Source organism: Grus americana, chromosome 1, assembly GCF_028858705.1.
Source record: "Grus americana isolate bGruAme1 chromosome 1, bGruAme1.mat, whole genome shotgun sequence".
Lineage (NCBI taxonomy): Eukaryota > Metazoa > Chordata > Aves > Gruiformes > Gruidae > Grus > Grus americana.
Genome location: NC_072852.1, coordinates 91,846,086 through 91,867,769, shown reverse-complemented (window position 1 = coordinate 91,867,769; position 21,684 = coordinate 91,846,086). Strand labels below are relative to the sequence as shown.

Here is a 21,684-nt window from a genome sequence, read left to right as displayed (position 1 = left end):
AAAAAAAAAAGATGGACAACAGGAAGAGAGAGAAGAAAATGGAAGAAATAAATCCAAGGCAGAGAAGGAGAGAGCACACAGAGTGAGGAAAGCTGTCAATGAAAAAAAGGGCTGCTTCAGTGCATGCCAAGCAAGAAATGAAAGTGACAGTCTGAGCTGCAGAGCAAAACCGCCCCAAACTAAATGGGAAATAGCCAGAGCGGCCCACCATGACTTCCACAGCAGAAAACATTTTGCGTTTGGGATGCCTGTAGAGGAGGCAGGAATCCCTCTGACATTTGCATGCCTCAGGGCTTCCCTGAAGGGCATGTTTCCACTGGCAAGGAAAGTGTTTGGGACAGTTGGATAAGATGCTGTGAACAAGGCTCCTAGCATTTAACCTCCATTAGGAAACAACAATTTACTCACTCGCTACCAATTACAGGCGCCAGGGCTCAATTACACGGGAGACTTTAAGGGAAGGAGCGTCCATACATTATCACAGCAAACAAGTCAGTGTGACTTCGTTCAAGGGTATCATCCACCCTGCAACCTATTTCACATCTCGTTGGCTAGCTGAGTGAGAACTGATTGCACACGCTCCCTTGTTTCTCTGTCTGGGTGTACGGTGGAGGAAGACCCCAATTCATTAAAGGAAACAGAGCGAGGTAAAGAGCTGAGCCTCTCCTTGTTAACCTCCCCCAGAAAAGCAGATTCCTGCATAGCCAGGAGTCTTCCAGGGAGCATTTGCATCAGCAGGAGAAGGAAAAGCATTTTGCTTTTCCTGTCTCTCCAGCACTACGGCACAGCAGTGACTTCACAGGTTCTATGTAATCCCCCTGTTGCTTAATTAAATCCTGTGAAATGCAGAAGTTTTCTCCACTGCCCTGCTGCACTCAAGGTGATTCTTCTGCCTCTTGCCCCCACACCGTCCCCAAGACAAGGGACTCCACCTGGGTTTTCCAGATGCACAAAGCAGACTAGCCCCCCATGCCTTCTTCAGCTACACCACCACACAGCCTCTCTTTCCCTGTCCCCACCATCCAAGCAACAGCCTTAGTATCAATAGCACTGCTTCATTCACTGGGACATTCCTCCAATGTGATTCTCTCTGGAGATAAAGGATAGGATGGGTCAAGAACAAGAGGATGGTATTTAGGCTGAAATCAAGAGATTGGCCATCAGAGCCCTTGGTTTCTGCTACAGCCTTCCAGTTAGACCAGAAAACCCCACCTGCTTGTGCACTGGAGCTTGGTTTGTTCGTTACAGTTGTCTGAGATAACATGGGATCACTTTTGAGAACCTGCAAGGCCCTGCAAGACCCACACCCTGAGTCTATAAGCCTTCTGCTCATAGCCTTACAAGAGTTGAGACTCAGAGAAAACACTCCCAAAGCTACTTTAGGGAAGCCTGAGGCACAGCATGGGATTAAACCTAGATACCCCTAGTAGGTACCAAACACTGGAGCACCCTTCCTCTCTGCTCCAAAGGAGAGCAAAGCCTCCTTTCCCTCCTGCCTCCTCCGCTTGGTTAGGCCTGCCTTGGCTTTCCTGCTGCCTTGCTCCGGGAGCAATCACCGCAAATCCCTGCTGAGTATTTTAGCATGAAGAGTACTGCCTGTTTGCGTGCTGCCCATCACACACATTTTGTTTGCTCTGCTCCTGTTCTCCCTTAGTGATGAGGTGAAGCTCACCCACAGCTGGCATGGCGGGATGAGCCAGGGACGCCCAGCTGTCAGAGGAGCCCTAACTCACCTTCACACTCGATGAGAAGGCAGCGCCAGGTAATAGCAAGACAATGGCAGCTGGGAGCCAGCTGTGTGTGCTGCTCTCCTGGCCAGCCTGGGTTGCTCTTCTCCAAATCCCACAACCCACAGCAGGCGGTGTGCAGCCATTATATTACATGTTATATTGTGATGCCTTCAGGCACAGAAACTCTGCCAACAACTAGCTACTTGCTCTGGAGGAACAGGGAGAATGCAACTTTCTTTTCTTTTAATTTTTTTTTCACCCTGTGGATGAGGTGCAACCTATTTTTTTTAACCTATTTAAAGACTTAGAATCTGCTGTCTGTCACAGTATTTGACTATCTTCCACAACAGTCAACGGTAACGTGGAAATCCCCAACAGTCTTCTTGGGGCCCTAGACAGATCAAGGCAAGCCTAATACAAGGAGACATTTACTTCCTTCTCTTCATTGTATTGGTTGTCAGTCTGCAATGGTTACAAGAGCCATGAAGCTGATCGGAGGGATGGAGTACCTCTCCTATGAGGGCAGGCTGAGAGGGTTAGGATTGTTCAGCCTGGAGAAAAGGCGGCTCTGGGGAGATCTAATTGTGGCTTACCAGTACCTGAAGGGGCCTACAGGAAAGCTGGTGAGGGACTGTTTATCAGGGAGTGTAGCGACAGGACAAGGGGGAATGGGTTTAAGCTGAAGGAGGGTCAGTTTAGATTAGATGTTAGGAAGAAATTCTTTACTGTGAGGGTGGTGAGGCACTGGAACAGGTTGCCCAGAGAGGCTGTGGATGCCCCATCCCTGGAAGTGTTTAAGGCCAGGTTGGATGAGGCTTTGGGCAATGTGGTCTAGTGGAGGGTGTCCCTGCCCGCAGCAGGGGTCTTGGAACTAGATGATCTTTAAGGTCCCTTCCAACCCAAACCATTCTATGATTCTATGATTCTAAGAGCCAATCCAAGTATGTGTGTGCCCTTTGCACCCCAAACAAAGAAGTCAAGCCTCTTAGACAATCCAGTTTCCAAAGAATAAGGAAACAGGACTAGGAGCCTCTTATTGTCAAACCTCAGAAGATCTGGCCTTACCAAAACCACATCTCCTAGGGAAGCAGAAACATGCTGTAGGAGCTGCTTGGGGAGCTACCTTCCTGATCGTTCCTAAGACTTACTGCTGACGCTATATTACTGTATGTAGGGGGCTCCAGTTAAGGGTTTGGCTGAACATTTCAGATGCATCTCTTCCTTTGGCCATAAGCTGCTGAGAGCTCTATTGGCTCAAGCAAGGGGATACTTCTTATCTAAAGAGCTGAAACCCTTTTAAACTCAAAATACAGAATTACAATCCTGATTTCCACTCTGGCCTTCAGCAAGGTAGTGGCCAAACATTAAGTCCCAACGGTATGCTAGACTCCCTTTCCTGTGGTGAATGTGCAATGGGAGAGTGGGGAACCCCTTAGGGACAGACAGCAAGGCAGGGGAAAATGCTTCTAATAATTCCTTATAATACATAATGCAAGCTGCACCTCTACACAAGGTTCCCTCTGATGCATAAACTACAACAGGTATTTTGTGTTCAGCCAAAGAGGGACTGGGAGGCCCACAGGCACCTCATTAGTGATAGATTGTAATGAGGAAGAAGCTGTTTTGTCTCACTTTATTGGGAACCTTTAATGCTGATCCAGTTCTCCTTCTGCTTACACAAACATAACCCTATTTGCTCTCCTAGAGACAATCAGAATCAGGCTGCTGGTAGAGGCGTAAACACAATTTTCTTAAGAAAACAAACTGGAATACAACTTACACATCAAGTTGAAGCTGTAAGGTGGTGGTGATGGTAATTCACTTCAGTTAATTTACTCTCCTAAAATAAGACATTTAATGTAAGAGCATTTTTTAACCTAACCCTACAGAGAGACAGATTTTGAGAGGTCCATTCATTCCAAGCATTTCCAAGACTACCTTCTAAGTTAGACACCTATTAGAAGGATACAGTTCAGGGAGGTAAGTCCCACCCAAAATTTACACAGTCAGATATCTTCAACTAACAATGTGCTAAGGGTGACCATGGCAGTGTCCTCACCAGTTGGGCATAGTCCCATAGGATCTGAATAGAGTGGGCAAAGCCAGGTGCTGGTATCACAGTTCATCCACAAGTCCCAGACATGGTGAGATGGTGAACCAGATCCAGGGAACATGCAGGAAGACTAAGCTAGAGATAAGCTACCTACCACGTAGGTCCAAGGTCCATCCAAGAGATGGTACCAGAGACACAGCTGGAGACAGGTACACTTAACATGCAGATCCAGGCCTGAGCTTACATGGAGCCCCTTGTCAGAAGGTAGGTGGATACCCCTGGGGACACTGGTCAAGGTCTAATTAGTGCACTCAGGGCCCTGGCAAACAATGCATTTCCTGAAGAAGTAAAAGGTCCTAGCAGGGAGGAAGATGATGGAGTTGTCCAGAAAACTAAACAGGGCACATAACATCTCCAACACTAACCCAGCATCAACTTTTGTGTTAATAAAAATATCCAGTGGGGATGTATTTAGTTATACTAATGGCTTTCCCCACTAAAAGTAGAGTCACTGTGAACATTTTATATGCAGAATGACAAATTGGAATAAGCTGTGCAATTTTCAGCTTAAACCAGCTTCTTTATGCTCAACATCTGCCCAACATCTAATGACACAGTTTATATTTTCATTGAGGATTCAGCATCCGGGCAAAAAAGAGAAAGCTTTAGGAGTCTTCACTCTAAGTCAATTAGAATTTAAATGTAGGTCGAATGCCAGGGAGAAGAATGGGACCTGCAGCGATTCAGATCTCAGATGTTCACGTACTCTAGAGACAGAAGAATCATTTGCACACTTATACTGTCTTCCAGAGCTGGGGGCATTCAGAAAGGCAGGTTTGTTCTCTGCTGTGTATCTAATAGTGTTTTAGCCAACTAGTCTTTAATGTTTCTGGGAAACGACTCTTCTACCTTTGCCCTTGGGAGGCTATTTCACAGCTGAATACCCATTCCTGATCTGCCCTTATTAGTCCTAGCTATGACCTCCATAGAGAAGTACACAACTTCTTTAAATACTTGGTGAGTCTGATAGCTGTTTGCAGGGTGTTTTTGCACCTAGATCCAATCCAGCACACCCCAGCACTAGCCTGGAATAGATCAGGAACAACTTTGGTGAAGTCAGTGAAGTTGCATTGATATAAACCGGCTCTCAGACACTACATCTTCCACTGCATTATTATTTAACCAGGATTCGCAGATCTGCCTCCTTTAAATTTTAGCATATTTGTCTTTGCAGTTCACTACAACTCTTCTTATACTCGTTGCTGGAGAACAGACAGGAGAAAGCCACTGAGGAAAGAAGGGCCAGGATGCAATCGCTCGCATGACAGAGTTCCTGGAGAGACCTGGCATGCTACACAGTTATTACTTCATTTCAATACTGCTGTACACAAGCATGGACGCATGCATGCACACACATATGTGTGTCGTCCACTACCAAAAGTATCACTTCTAGTCTAAACTACTTTCTTTTTTTTCCCCTCTCCACTCCCTCTGCTGCTCATTAAAACTCATCTCTCCCACCTACTATGGTGAAGAGTCAGCAGGCTGCCCAGGTAGCATTAGCTAATGGGAACTGACAGCCTGCCACCATTTTCTGAAGGCTTATATTTTTGATATCTGCCTGTCTTCCAGCCTGACTAATTCTATGGAAGACTTTTATCACAGGGAGATTGACCCCAGGCAGGAGACATGTTGTGTCACTGTGAACACATGAAATGAGGACACGATGGGGATGGCAAGAACTCACTAGCAGCAAAAGAGAAGGAGAAGAAAACTGATGTATGACAAGAAAACCTGCTTTACCATGGCAGGCAACTCAGTGATTGGTCCTCTAATGAACAAATTCACTGAAGAACCTGAACTGTGGCATACTTTGACACCTTGCAAGAGGCAACCTTAATTGACAATAAACTAAAATACCAGTCAAGTTATGAGAAGCATTTTCCCACTGATTTACAACACTCTGGATCCAATTAAAGAGTTCCTCCTTCCCTCTGCCAGCTAGTGCCTCATGAGGTTCGTAAGCTGCCTCACAATGACTTACGGGGACATAGTCTGGAATACCTCTGTACTTGGGTTCTGGCACTGTAATTTTTACTACATTTTATCAGAGAGATGTGGAAGTAAAAAAAAAGTAAAAATGTTCACAGCATGGATACCTGTTCATACTTACAGAAAGTAAATAATGCTGTTACTGTATTTCCCTGCTGAGGTGCTGTGTCCCACAGGAGCTTTAGTCTGGAGAACTCACTATCCTCTTTATTTCCCAAGCTCAACATCCCTGGCTGAACTACGTTCTTCAAGATCCACTTCAGCCTCCTCTCCAACTGAATGGCAGATCCATCCTAAGAATCAAAATTTCTTCCCATTCAAGGTTTCTGAGGCTGCCATGAAAAGAAAAAGCTATTCATCTTAAAAAACTACATTCCTTCTCTCCCTGCATGGTGTCAAGTCTGCCCCAGTTATGCCTTTCAAAAAAATCAGGTCACTCTGCTGTCTGCTCTATAGTACTGGGTTGGAAAGCTCCTGAGAAGGCATGACTGTACATCTCCTTAGAGCTCAGGACAGCTCCTTCCATCAGTGGTTTGAGGCTTTCCCTTCCAGAACAGGCCAATGGCTGAGTGTACCAGACCAAGGAAGAACAGAAACTACAAAAAACTGAGAGGATTAGCATCCACGACAATTTCCTATTTCACATGGTCCCTTCATGTCAGGCACCATGGGTGCGTTTTGCCTCTGAGACCCCTCTAGATCTTAAAGAAGTCTCCACATACCTAAAGCTTATGTGTAGTGAAGCAAGTGGCCCTTGTGGGGAGCTTCAGATCAAAAATTTCAATGAGAACAGATACAAGACTTTTATCTCCCGACTTCTCCACAGACAGATGAACACTATTGCCAGTTCCCTCCCACTTGAATGTGCCTGCATTGTACTTAACCCTTCTGTTCTGAGATCCTTCTCTACATCAATTATTCTGCTTTGGCCTATCTGCTGGATTTACTGGATTCCCAAGGAGACATGATGCCTCTTAGATGGGCTTATGGCAGATACATACAAGACGTTTACCCTTATAGATCCTTTCCCTCAGGTTGGGTGGCACAGTCAGCAGTCTCAGTTTGCCCTCATTAGCAGCTACTGTGCAGTAGAAACCATCTGAGTTTGTAATCTTTCATCAAGATTAGATGTTCACTATTTCATTAGTGGGCTAGCAGACATGTAGCAACATATATGGTGCATCAAAAGGTGGGATTTGCTTCTTTAAAGAGCGCTGTCACTCAGAATGGGCCGTACCCATCTTTGAAGAGGCCAAGCGCCCTGTAGCAGCAATGAATAAGGAATAACCAAGTGGCTGGGTAGAGCTGCAAAGCTGCAATTCAAATTCGTACGATGCTGAGGGAGGCCTATCTCTGGGACAGTGGTTTAAGCTCATCTTGAGATAGGGAAATTAGGGCTAGAGTAGAAGAGAAATTGTACTTTTTGTATATTACCCAACACTGTTCACTCATCCCTGCATTCATCCAACATGCCCTAATTGCTTCAGTATGTCCCTGCAAAACAGAAACTGAGAGTGACTTGGTAAGAGACATACAAAGACGCAGATCTAAGATGTACACAAAAGCAGTCGTCCAGTAACGATGACCAGCTGTCACAGGCAGCAAAAACCTCCTGGCAGTTGGCATCGGTGAATTTTCAAATACCCGCTGGTCACTGCTACCCCATTAATCGTGGGCACTTTGCCCAGTCTACATTCCTGAACAGCTTTTTTCTTTCTTTTCCCCCTCTCTCTTACTCACAGACTTCTAACACAGTTAATAAAAAATTTATCAGGGCAATGAAATAAACAGCAATTTGATTTGATCTGGGAGCCAAAGAGAGGAGAGTTTCTGCTGTTCAGGTGCAGACTCGAGAGTTTCTGCAACTGCTGGCAGAAACGTGCCCACAAAACCAATTGGATTAGAAAAACAGAGATGTAGACATTTGGGGGGGGGGGGGTTGTTTGTGTTTGGTTGTTTGTTTGTTTGAAGGGAGTGGAAAGGGCTGGCAGGGAGACCAGTCAGCAGTGTGCTTTTAAATCCCAGGAAGAAGAGGGTAACACTATGAAATCCATAGGGAGTAATGGACTTGGCAGCACCAGAGATGGAAGCAAGCATGGCAGAACCCAGCAATGATACGTAACAGTCACTGCAGCTCCCGAGAACCGCAGATGCAAGTAGCTAAATATCTGGAGTTTCTTTTTGAAAGCTTATATAGTTCTCCCTTCAGGGAGAATAAAAAAGAGAGGAAGAAACACTTGGGTCTAATAGTAGTGATGTCTCAAAGGAGTTCAAGGACCAGAGAGACAGGGGCAGCATGAAATCCAGGAGAAAAATGGCGTACCCTGGAATAGTTTGGGCTAGAACAGCATTACTCATCTAGTGAAAAATTTAGCCTGTGCCTCAGGGCTTTGCTGGCCTCGTGGCTCTGGGAGCAGAAGTGCAGAAATCTTTTCAGGGGAGTCCCTTACCCTCTGGCTCAGTGGGAAACAGCAGGCAAGAGTATCCAGACAAGGAGATGGCAACCTTCCACTGGGAGAGCTTGCACGAATTTATGTCAGGCTTAAAGCAAGAGATTTGGAGGGGAATGGAGCTGTCCGTTGCGAGGACAGGTAAATATATCAGGGATTATAACCGAAAGTGTTATCCAGTGTAGAACAGATTACAGACTAAAAGAAACGGTATTGTTAAACTATTTAAAGTCACACAGTCCAGGTTATGGCAAGAGGAAGAGTCAAGGGCAGTCAATGCTGCCAAGGAGACAGTATTAGATTGTGGGTAATACTGAAGTCTCTAGAACTAGCCTCTTTCTTACACAGTCTAACCTTTCCTGCATAGACATACAAAGTGGATTCATGCCACCAAACTTTAGACATCAAAAAGTTTGCTGTGTAAATCTAAGTCAGTTATTCACATGTAGTCCAAACAGAGAAACACGGACTTCCAGAGGATGATCCATCACATTATCTTGAGGCAGACAGCAGAAAGAGTAAGATGTCAACTTCTCCCAACAGACTACAGATGGGGCCAGATGACTAGCTTAGATTTGTGCTACTAACACTCAGATGTCTAAGATTAAGTGTGATGAATCTCACCTGTAGTATACCACTTTTGTTTGCATGACTAAGTGTCCATACAGACAGGAGATGCGACACCTGAAGAGAGTTACACTTAAGAGACTGACAGAGATGTATATATATCTCTGGACTTAGATTTTAGTCCTGCCTCTTATAGGACACCTGTGCAATTTATGTAGCAGAACCATGTACACACCCTGGACTTGTTAAAATTAGGTGAACCTTTTATGACCTTGGATGGCTATGTCTATACTGTCACTGTGGTTTGTTCTTTTTTGCTCCAGAGAGCAAACCACAGTCTCTCAGTTTTGCTCCAGTCCTTTGGACAGCCATGCACACAAACATGAGATCACTCCCAGGCTCTTTCCTGGAATGAACTAGTGCATCCCCTCTCAGAGGAGGAGCAGGCGCAGCTGACATGGATGGCCCACTCCAGACATGCAGACAATGCCAAGTTTGGCTTCCTCATCCTGTGAAAGTCCTCCAACACCAACTACACAGGCACTGGGCTTTCAAATTCCTCCAGGCACTCTTGTGCCATGTAACAAACACTCTTGGCATCAGGTTATAAAAACACCAGTCTGCCAGACCGTGTCCCAGCCTTCTCATTATTTCAGGCACTTTTAACCAGAAAGCATAACAAATCAATCAACCAAAAAAAGAAGCATGTGTCAGGGCCACAGGGGCACCACAGGGAGCATGGAGGAGTCCAGGTTCCCCACCAGTGCCCAATGCAGTGTGGACATGATCCATCCATTCCAAAAGGTACCATCAAGTAGCATGAACACCAGCTAGTCTATGCCATCTGGCCTGGAGTCCAGGGCTTTCTCTGATACTATCCACAGAGGGAGTATAGGCATAACCAAGGTGTCAATCTCAATTGCAAAGATGGTCCACAGGCTTTGCATAGCTGTAAATATTCTCCTGGAACACAGTCATGTCATGAATTACGTGAAATATATTCACAATAGCTAAAAAAAAAAACAGTAGGAGAAGCAGTCACTGCCACCCTGTTAACACTCCCCTCAAATAGGTTAATGAGGGGTGGTCTCCCTATGAACTTTTGTTCTTAACCTCTTTCCTATAGGTCAACGAGTGGATTAACCTTTCAGGCAAAATCATGAATTGGGAGATCTATGCATTCATAATCCCTAAGATCATTGTCGGATTTGTATGGTCAAGGTCATAAGGCTCCTACCTTGCAAAGTCTGTTCTGTGCTTATTTGGGGAGATTTATTCTACTTCTTCGCAAAGAAATTTTTTTGCATTCAAAACAGGAACTTACCCAAAAGTCACATTCCCATCAGTCTAACAAGGGGACAATAATTTTGAAGAGACTCTCCAGACTACAGCTGCTGCTGCAGCACCTGCGTGAGGGCCATGTGGAATTTAGGTTTAGGATCTTGCTTCTTGGCTTCTCTCCCTTCAAAAGGCTCTTCACTCTCTGTGTTTTACTTCGTCCGTCTGCACTTAACACATTAATGGGTATACTTGCTGTGTACCAAAGCTGAGAGCTGAACCTCCCAGTTAACAAAACATGAGTAGATGTCCCACTCACCCACTAACTCAGAGTACAGTTTACAGCGCCCTAGTCCTAACATACAACTTCTTCTGCTGACATAGTTCAGGTCTCCTGGCAGACAATTTTGTCAATGCATCCAGCAGCCAGCTCGTGACTGCCCTTCCAGCCAGAGTGCTACTAACCTCTCCTATGCCCAAGTCAACCATGGCCAGATGCCCCAGGCCCACCACATCACCCGTACCCTGTGCATAGCTGAGTATCCATCTGCCAGGATGCTGTGAAAACAAACTCACTGGTCTTGCAGCCTGAGGGCACCCAAAGGTGAGATGCCATTACGTTAAGATCACTGCACTATCAGAATCCCTTTCCCGCACGTTCAAAGGGAGTGTCTCCTTACCTTATTAAAGGCAAAAAGCTTTTCTTATACTGACAGAGAAGACTCAGAAAGGAATAAAGAAGATAATAGGCTGCCAGAGGCCCAATTTACGCACCCCAAAATTAATGAGTCATTCCAATTAAATTATTTGCCCTAAATTAAAACTTATCACCAAAATCCAATTCTCATTTCATTAAAGAGGACCTCCCTAGTTATCAATTTTTTTTTCTCCACAGATTTTTTTTTAAAGGTAACCTTCATGGAATAGGAAGAAAAAATGTAGTTGTAGTCTACTTTTCTGTTGGAGGAGCCCCAAAAGCTTTATTTTGTAAGAACTGTTCCTCATTCCTATATGTGTCCACATAATAAATTAAGATGTTCCTAGAGGATTCTATGGAAGACCAGAGAAGTACAAGATCATGCCATCAAATAGACGACGTAAGGGAAATCTGATACATGAAGAAGGAGGGAATTTTAAAAGTAGCTTTGCCCAAGCCTCAGCAGCCTCAGCCTTTTGATACCAGAACTGAGAAAGCTCGCAGTCCCTATTTGGGGATCTCCGAAGGATCTCTCAGCAAAAGGTGGGCAGACGAATGATGGGACTCCCAATGCGTCTTTGAGAGACAAACTGATCTTTTGATCGTATTCTCAGATTGTCACACGCCACTACTACTTGTCAAGCAGGGCTTGGTTCCTCCTACCACAGGTCTGCCCACCTACAGCCCGAGCTGTGACAGGTAGAGACCCAGCGCTGCCGATGAGACGGGCCACGTGCTCCCGCTCCCTCAGACTGCCCACGCCAACCTTTGTTTCCTTCCCAGGAACAACCTTTCTCCTGTTTTCTGTTGGAGATTAATACTGTTTAACCTAATATTTGTTTTTTAAAAGACATTTTCAAAAGCTGTGGTTGGGTTTTGAAATAGTGCTCCCTGTCTGAATACTCTGTAAATGGAAGCCATATGTCTAAGTATCTGTTTCTTTTTTGTCTATTTTGTTGTGTGCACATTTGGCAAGTTTTTTTTCCCCTTAACTATCACATCTCAGGCTTTATGAAACCAAGCTGCTATTCTGTTATTTTGGAGGTTTTTTTCCCAAGCAACCAACTACTGACATTTTAGCAGCTATACAGGAAAATGTGATATTAAGTCATTATTTTCTCGGAATGTTTCTTCGCTTTCTGGTGAGTAAGGAGCTGCTACTGGGGTAGCAATTTCAATGTTTCTAAAGATAAAAAGAAGAGCTGGAGCTCTGAAAAAGCCATCAAAATCCAAACCCTGAAAACCTATTACTTAATACAATTTATCATTCCTTGTTTTTGTGGAAAGCAGCTGGAGGCTTATCCTATGAGGCATAGCATACATACACACCAAAAAGACAGACTGCGCATCCATTCAGGAGTGATGAGGGCCAGCAACTGGATAGAGACAAATGGTAAGAGCACACAGTTACTGCGGGTTGGCTGGGGTCAGTATGCACGACGCAGACACAGGGATGCAGTAGGAAGGCACAGCACAGAGACCATGCCTACCTGCCTTTCCCCACTCTTCAAATCCTCGAGTTACTTTTAAAAGGACAGTCTCATTTTAGAAATACCATCTCCTTGTTCCCTGTCCTGAAATGTCAATTTCTTTCTTTCTATAATTAATTTGTATTAAATAGTAAAATGGGAAGTTTTTAAAGTAGAATATAAATTTGCTTCTTTCTACAAGTCTTGATGTTAGTTTTGAACTGCTGGCTCAATTTAGATTTCTTTTACAATCTGTTTCTAGCCAATTCCAATTTCAGATGAAATCTTGGCTCCAATGAAGCAAAATTCCATTTAATTTCAGTGGAATCAAGATTTTCATCCAGGTTCTCATCCACTAACACACAGCTACAATGCGTGTAGACAGTAACACAGCAGCCAAAAACACATAACATGACTGGTGGACCCCAGGAATCTGGAATTTCATCCCATATGGAGTTTTGAGCATGGCAGATTTGCAGTATCGACTCCACTGGCACCAGTGAAATAAGAAAAACAGCCAAAAGGAACACACTGTTCCACGAACGCTGGAATTAGCAAGGCCTGGTTTACCGCAGCTACGTGTCCTAGGTCCTGATGCCTCCTACCTCAGACAACCTTCAAAGCCCTTGACCAGTTTAAGTCAAGGTGGCACCCACCAGCTGGCATGCCCGTGGCTCCAAGCCAGCCTGCAACCACACAGCCTTTTACGTATCTCATTGGTAAGGGATGCAGGAGGAGACTGGGCTTCACTAGTGAGAATCTGAGGGGCAGGAGCTCTTGTTGGGGAAGGTCACAGCAGGTGTGAGGGGTTCTGGAGTCAGCTGAGCAGAGGACTGCCAAGCAGAAGGACAGGCAAACAGCATAACCGTACAAATAAACCCATACACGCTTTGTTTCCTTAGGAAGCCAAGCTACTCCCAGCATCTCTAGCGTTTGGATATAATAAAAGCTCAACTGAGCAAACCACCAATGTGGCTAACCTCAACCTGGCATCATTTCGTTCAACTGAAAGGAAGAAAATAAAATGGACAGTAAAGCTACGGAAAAGGTTGATCTGAGACAGAGAAATGCGGAGCATGATTAACCTTAGCTTTCATCCGTATTGCAAGTAAAAAGACAAGCTGATCCTAAAGTTTGTAGTGGAGACTAGCTATATATCTTTTCTCATTATTTTGAGTTGGAAATCCATAGCTTCAGATCAGATCTTTTTGAGAATTTTTTTAAAACACTTTTTCTCGTTTTCAAGCTACTAAGCAGTTACAGGCCTGCTATGTAAAATGAGTAAGATATTTATTTCTGGTTACACTAGCACTTTTTTACTGCAAAAAGATCTCAAGGGGATGTGGCAAAAAAAATTCTTCACTCACTACTGACAAGACCCTGGCCATCACGGAGGGAGCAAGCAATGGGAATCTATGACTTAAGACACCAAAGGAGCTATATTCCATTGTGGGCAAATTGGGTCAAATTTCAGGACCCGCAACAGGTCAAGGCAACTCTGTTTTGCTATCATGGCCACTGCTTTTTCAGCAGTGGGAGCAGGAACACACTTGGCTTTACAGTTAATGGTTATTTGCACTCTCTCAAGGGTTAGCGGACTTGTGGTGTGACTAGGTTCTTGCTGTGTTTGGAGTTGAGAGCAAAATATTGTCCCTACTCCACTGTCTCACAGTCCAGGCTAAGACTTGGGACAGTAGATTGAGGCAATCAGACTGAGAAATAACAAGGTAAAATCTTTCACAGCAACTTTCTGAATCTAGAATTGGCTGATCAGACAAAAATCACACAAAATCAGCTGATACTGCTCTAAAGCGACCACTCAAGCTAAGCTGATTTATATCACTAAGGAGTTGGATTAGCATATCAAGATCCTTCCTCCCAGCCACAGGAAAACATTCCATGTATTTTATGCAATACTCCTTTCTCCAAAATGAGTAAGCATTTTTTGAAGTGTTCTGTTTTTGTCTCCTGCCTATACCTGCAAAGTAAACATCAAAATATTTCCAGAAGAAACTCCTGATTTATGCACTAAGAAGTGCTGCGATCCAACTTATATAACAGAGCCAAACCCTGTGCTGCACAGTAACATTCCAGCCATGCCTGAAGACAGGAAAACAGAAGTTAAGAGGCATCAGGACACTATAGGGAGGACATAAAAATATTAGATGTGGAGCGGCAGGAAGTTCCTTGGTAACCTATGAAACACCAGGTGCAGTTTCCTGCAATTTATGAATTTGGGCAAAACAAACCAGCACAGAAAACCTAGAAAGATTGCCACCGATACTACTGTATGCCTGAAATGCTGGAATTATTTTGCCAGTAGGAAATTACGGTCCATGGCAACAGTGGGAGGGGGGCAGCAAGATCTACTGTGTTTCAGCTCCCCAAGATGATTCCCTGCTCTCTCAGCTTATTTTCCCCATCAAACTGATCCGCTGTCACTTCCTTCTGAGCACACTGGTCCTGTCTCTCCCTGTCCCCGTAGTAATCTGAATTTATCTCTTCCCTTCAATCTTTTCTTCTTCTCCCCCACTGCTTCCAGTAAAATGATCTTTTTTCTTCCTCCCAGAAAATTCATACTCCCATGTTATCTCATTATTCTTTGCAACAGCATGCCAAATTTGCTGTCATTTTCCCACTGGGGCTATGTCCTGAAAAAGACAAAGTGGTCTGTGCTTGTTCTTACCTACTGCAGGCTCCCTGGAATTGAAAATGCTATAGTGTTAGTGCTCAGAAAGATCCCTCTGAATTCTGGGCTCTGCGCCCACAAAGCAGGAAAGCAAACATGTCTCGGAGAACGGCATCTGACTCCAACATCCTTATTGTCTGGCTAGCAAAGGAAAAATAGCTTCACCTCTCTTTAAACCGCTCTGCTTCCAGCGCCAGCCGAAGGAGCGGGAAGGCCAGACATGCCAGGGGAAGACGGGCTCCCACCACGGCTCTGCTGAACTCAAAACCAGTCCAGCTCTGGTCTCACAGCAACCCACTGCAAACACCACTGGCAGCACCAACCCCATATTCTGCCAGGGAATAAACTCCAGTGGAGAACGACAGAAAGAGGTCTGGAAAGACTAAAAGGATGCATGGCGCCATATAGACTACTCACCCTGGACTCCCTTCTACAGCCAGTGCAGGGAAGCTGACATTTCCACTGGTCAATTTGTCTGATGAATTTTGGATGGCTACTTTAGGATGAGCTGGACTGTGTCTGATAAAAGCTTGCTTCTCCTCACTAACGACAAAGGGAGTCCAAGGTGATCCACTCCAGTGGAAACATCTAAATTTGGTCAGATGAACTCCACTCTGACTCATTGGCTCAGGTCTGAGTCTGGTGACCAGCAGAAGTTACCTCCACCCGATATCTGACTTCAGGCTCCTACAAAACACATTTATATGCCTTGCTCCACTTCTGCTCAGAAACCCTTCTCACAGTCCCAAAGTCTATCGCTGTCCTCAGCAATGAGGACAAGGGCTGAGTGGATGGTGGACAACTCCCTCCCTCTTCAGCCCCAGACCCAGTTCCTAATGGGGGTCTTGCTGGCAGAGCAGTGCTTACACCGGGGAAGCCTGGCTGGCTTCAGCTGCTCCTCTGGGTAAAGGATTTTGCTCTGCAGTATTTTACCAGTCACCCTCACAAAGTCCTTTAATTTCAGGGGAGTGGGTTGAGAGGGGGCACAGCTAATCTACCACATCGAGTTAATAATACATTTTCTATGGTTAAATCCCAGCAACAACAAATACTTCTTTATACCACTTTGAAACAACTAATGGTCAAGTCTGAATCTTTGCAAGCAAGGAGCTCTACAAAGGCAATGCATAATGGAGAATGGCTACACCCTGTGGTTCTTTTCATACACTAATGCCTACCGGCTTGAAAGAAAACTGTAGGATTTGGCCTTTAGCTGCTATACATTTGACTTTGAGTTTGTGATTAGGGCTGGGCAGTAAACAAGAATTCCTTTTTGTGAAAATTTGCTGCTGCTGTTTCCGAATTTGTTTTTGTTTTGCCAAAATGACAAAGACCTTTTGATTTTTTTTTCCATGAAATAAACATTAAACCAAGGGAGAGCCCACATCCTTCAAACAGCCAATAACTGGGAATCACAAGAAATGGTAGTGAGCCTGCAGGAGTCCCAGGCTCTGAGCAAAAAGTCTAATGTGAGTTCTCCATAACTCAGCTGAATGCTCTAGATTTTAGATAGGCTTTTCCTCTTCCCATTTTTGACCAAGAAAAGCACCTCAGACCTATAAAATCTTCCTGATTAAATTTTAATCAAAGCCAAAATCAGTGAAATGTTTTGGTTTTGCTGCAACCATCTCCATTCACAATGATGCCTTGCTGTAGAGGCTCTGGACAGCAAATACAGCACTCATCTGCTTGTTCTTAGTTGAATGAATTATTCCTTTAGCCTGACTTGGACAGGCCTGAGTCTTTATTGCAGAAACTTTTAAACTCCATGCCTGCTAAGATCTCTATGCCTTTGTGCCTGTGACCCTGATGAGACAAGTAAGGACTATAGGGATTTCTCCACTGATATTTAATGCCTGAGAAGGGCTTGAGGATATAGCTCTAAAAGAACAAGAACCCAAGGTAACACTGGGAAGGGGCAGCCACTGTGTGCGTCCCTGTTGAATGTTACGACTCATTCTCCTGGAACAAGTTACTCAACATACTGGAACGAATGATTAAACATCCCATTTATAAACACCTGGAGAATAATAATCCCTCCACTAGACCAGGTTGCTCAAGGCCAGGTTGGATGGGGCTTTGAGCAACCTGCTCTAGAGGAGGGTGTCCCTGCCCATGGCAGGGGGGTTGGACTAGATGATATTTAAGGCCCTTCCAACCCAAACCATTCTATGAGTCTACGATTCTAATACCATAAAGGATGGAAAAAATAAGTGATGTAGTTGTGGCAAGCACATACCATGTCACCTCAGCCTCATTCCCTCTTTTTGTAGGATATCTGGCGTAGCAGACAATGAGAGAGCAGTATGTGTGATGATGTGATATATCATGACTTCAGAAGGCCTGACAGTGTCTTGAACAAGCTAAGAGAATATGGTGGGTGTCAAATCACCATCAGGATGCTTCAAAGAGCTGCAATCAACAGATCGCTATCTGCCAGGGATGGAGATTTCAGTGGGTTGCTACCGCAGTCCGCTTTTGTGCCCTGATCTCTTCAATACTTTAATTAACACCTTCATGATGGAACAGAAAGAAGGCACCTGACTTTTGGCAATGACACCGAGTTGGAGACCAGGATCATAAGCAAACTGAAGAAGTGGTCTCCATGGAGAAACCAACCAGATGGCATCCAACAACAGCGAGCACAAAGCGCTACGCTCTGGAAGGGGGGAAAAACAATTAATGCTCAAATACAGAAGTGGGGAATGAGCTGCGGACCATGCTGCAGACCAACAACAGACAGAGAGCAGCAGAGAGACTAAATAAGCGAAAGCATAGAGGCGCTCTCATAAAAAAAAAAGTAAATCTCATTCTGGGGTTAGGTAAGTGAAGCATGATATGCAAAACACAGCTGGTACTTTTATCTGCATGACTGAGTCCTAAACTGGAACTCTTGTTTTGGTTTTGGACAGTAGACTTAAGGAAACATGTAGACAAATCAGACAGTAGTGAAATACATATGACATAAGGGTTGGAAAATATGACCTGCAAGTAGTGAGCCTGTTAAGCTGGACTAGAGAGGTCTGAGATGCAGGGATTAATGGACTTCTAGCAGATAAAATGTAGTTTTGAGGAAGAGGAGGAGAAATTACCACCATGTGTCTTGGAAGGACCAGAAATAATTGGCTGCAAAATCAATTTGGATTATATGTTAATGAAAGCTTTCCAAGTGCAAGGAGAGTAAAATAATGGCCATGCACTGGTTATGCAGGCACAGGATATCTTCAAAACATACATGTTAGGGGCAGCCACTGTATAGCTCATGTTGTCTCACTGCATGGGGAAGGACCATATCACTTCTTGTGGGTCCTTCCAGCTCTTTGCTCCTCTGATCAGACCCCAACAGAAACATCTGGGGCCGTGAACAGAAAGAGTTGCTGGTAGCCATTACACCCCAACTGAGGCAGCATGAAATGCTTTGAGTGAGGTGGCGGTTCGGAGCAGTCTCCTCATGCTTTCACCCCAGTGCAGAGAGCGCAGTACCAGCATCTGGTAATAACTGAGCTGAGCAGAGGCAGCTGCCTCCAGTTCAACCCACTCTGCAAGCAGAGCTGCCCACCTGGGTCAGAAAGATAGAAGAGATGGCCACGGATATACTAATGAATCTTTTGGCAGTGAATGCCTACTTTTACCAGCAGAGTTGGCTTTTAGTTTGAAAAGGAGGAAAGACTTATAAAGGGGACTTATTTCTACTTTTAGCTATCAAGTTGTGATATTTTTTAAGTGTCATTTCATTACCCCTCTTTTAGACCTCTGCAATATGCCCCAGCTGAGAGTGATCCCATCAGTGGACATACACACGTAAGCCAGAGAGGAAAAGGGTGGACAAAGTAGGCTGCCTATGCAGAGACTGGTGCTGGCTTACAAGACAGAATTGGCTCTCCCCTTGGAAATACTAAAGGACGTGGGAACACACATTAGAGTCCTTCTTTATGTGATATGCTCCTGCAGCTCCAGCCAGCAGAGTTCACTGAGCAGAGCTCACTCCAGGGAAAGCTGATTTTCTCAAAGAAGGAAAGGATCTGCTCCAGGAATGCAAGTCCATTACCCTGCAGTGATCTGCACACAGTGAATCCTTAGGATACACCAAAGCACATCTACTTCTGATCGCATCGTGGACATGGAAGTGGTCTTCTTTATTTACAAGGGCTCCAGCACTACTCCAGTATCTGCCTATCTGTTAGTCTCTGATACAGATATCCCATTTGTTTCTAGGGGTGACAGGGGCTGGTTTTTCACAGGGGTTATACAGATGAGGGAGTTGAACCAGAGGAGATTAAGGACTTGTCTTTGGTATACAGCGCAGTGGGGAGCAGAAATACCCATGGCAGCAGTAACTGAGCAGAATAGGAAGCCTGGGCACAGCCCTAAGGCAGCCTATTGCTTCCAGGGCACGAGCAGCTATCACTGCTGGCATCGCCAGTGTGTGCAAAGCTAGCAAGGAGTCCCTCACCCTGGCTTGATTCCGTTTCCCTGGGCCTGTTCAAAGGGAATCACTGACCACCATTCCGGAAATCCTCCTGCCAGATTACCGTGCAGATCAGTTGACCACCCCGTTATTTAATGTTTCAGGAGCTGCATTTTCTTTTATTTATTTTTACATTTGCGATGCCCAGAGCTTCACATAGCCAGTTTTTAAATTTACGAACACAAAACCAAGAGAAGCAAATAAACTACATTAAATAAATAAAACTAAAAAGCTTAGCATGACTCAATATCCAAACTCCTTTCATTTGTACTAGCAGCAGACTATTTTTCAGGCAGACAACCTGCAAATCTGAGAATAATAATAATCAATATGAGAAAATGATACTCAGAGAGGAAAGATATTATTTTCTAACATATACTATTTTCTAATGAATTACTTTTATTAGTTAAGATTATTTAAAATGAATTATTTATTAGTTTTGAACGAATAAAAACATGGTTTAAAATTATGAGTCTAACTCTTCCAAATTGTAAAGGATTTTGTATTTATATTTTGCTTGGGATTTTTTTTATGAGATGAAATTTAGTTTTAGAAAACTCAAAGCTATGAGTTTCACCTAATTACAGGATTACAGGACCTGAGGCTTTAAAAGTAAGCATGATATTGCAATGGGTCTTTTGCTAAATCTGTGGCAGGCCAGATTTATCCACAGATACCTTGTTTACAGGCATCCAGAGTTTAGGTGTGCCAAAACCTGAATTTTCTCATCCTCAGAAAGGTGGCAGTAGTTCAGAGCTGGACACCCACACATTTAGCTAAGCTAGAGAACTCAATTTCGCTGCTTAGGCCCGTATCTAATAGGCACAAATAAAATTAATAATACATGTGCGTGGCTCTAAAATTCATTTGCACCTGTGTTTTTCTTGACAGGTAAATGGAAATTGTATGCTGTGAGGTTTTACCAGCAATAAACCACCTACAGCCAGTTAGCTATGCATCGCTACAGTGAGCAGCGAGGCAGGGTACACCTCCAGGGCTGGCGAGGGCATTTCACACCAGGCATTCTCCAGCAAGCACTCAGACAAGCCAGGAGAACTGCTCTTCACGCTGCTGGCGGAGGATTTGGTGCAAGAAGACAATCCAGGAGCCTTCTGTCTCACTACACTTGCATGTAAAGCGTCACCTCTGACCATACGTCTGGACTTCACTTTGCAGATAAACACTCAGTATGGTAGTTAGCCCCCAGCCTGCCAAATAATACCAGCAAAAGAAAGAGTCCCTTCATGCATGCATTTATAACCAGAGCAATTCAAACATCTGCTGGGGGAAATAAAATCCAGAGCCTTTTGGGTTACTACACAAATCAGGAGAAATAACAAATTCCTGCCTGAATGGTAATGTAGAAGCTGAACATATCTGTAATATGTATCGAACACATTCATACATACCTATCTGTCTAAGCTGCTCTATAAATATTTTAGATAAATAGGCAGATAGACAGAATGGCGTGAAGATTAAAAGCAAAACAAACCAAAACTGAGTAAACTCACTTGTTTGGTATTCTGGTCTGGACGGGATGGAACAAGTAAACTCCACAATGCCCTTCCCAGTAATCAGTGAACTCCTTAATGTGTTTACTCTCTATTATACCATGAATGCAAGAAGACAGATAGGACAATGCTGCTTAAGATCGCCAAGTTTCTAGTTCCCTATAACACACGCAGGAGGAGGGTAGCTAAAAAAGGAGAGGGCAACATAAGGTACGTGGCAGCTATGTCAGGTACCAGGTTTCACGCGTGCCTAGCGGCACTGCACCCTGCAAACCAAGGAGCTAGCACAGGAAAGCCCAGGAAAATTAATTCCCCAGCCTAGCAAACAGTTGACAACAGAAGGCCGAAAAACACAGCACAGTAGCTTGTTGACACAAGAAAAAAGAAAAGAAATCTGAGGAAGGAGGAGGTGAAGAAACCAGAGGGCTGTCTGGAAAGAGAAGAGGCAAGCACGATGTTCTGACAAGTGTCATTATAAAGAAATGCTTACCCCTCAGCGCCAGAATAACCAGAGCCAGGTTTGCATTACACTAGAACGTGTCTTGGCATCATTGATGCCCCCTGCTCTGTCACTGCTTTTTAAAGGACAGACTGACAGCAGAGTAAAGCCATGCTGCACTGCAGCGGAAGGGGACAGTCCTGCTGGCTCCTGTTGTCAGCTAAAGGGATTGCTCACCCCTGGCTGCCATTGCAAAGTCCACAGGCTACTGACACCAGGGT

General features: G+C 44.4%; 1 protein-coding gene across 3 annotated transcripts in view; it reads right to left on the bottom strand.

Moving 5' to 3' along the window:
* LSAMP (limbic system associated membrane protein) overlaps window positions 1–21,684 on the bottom strand; it is a 1,016,803-nt gene that overhangs the window by 147,075 nt on the left and 848,044 nt on the right. The gene's annotated exons all lie outside the window — the stretch shown is intronic.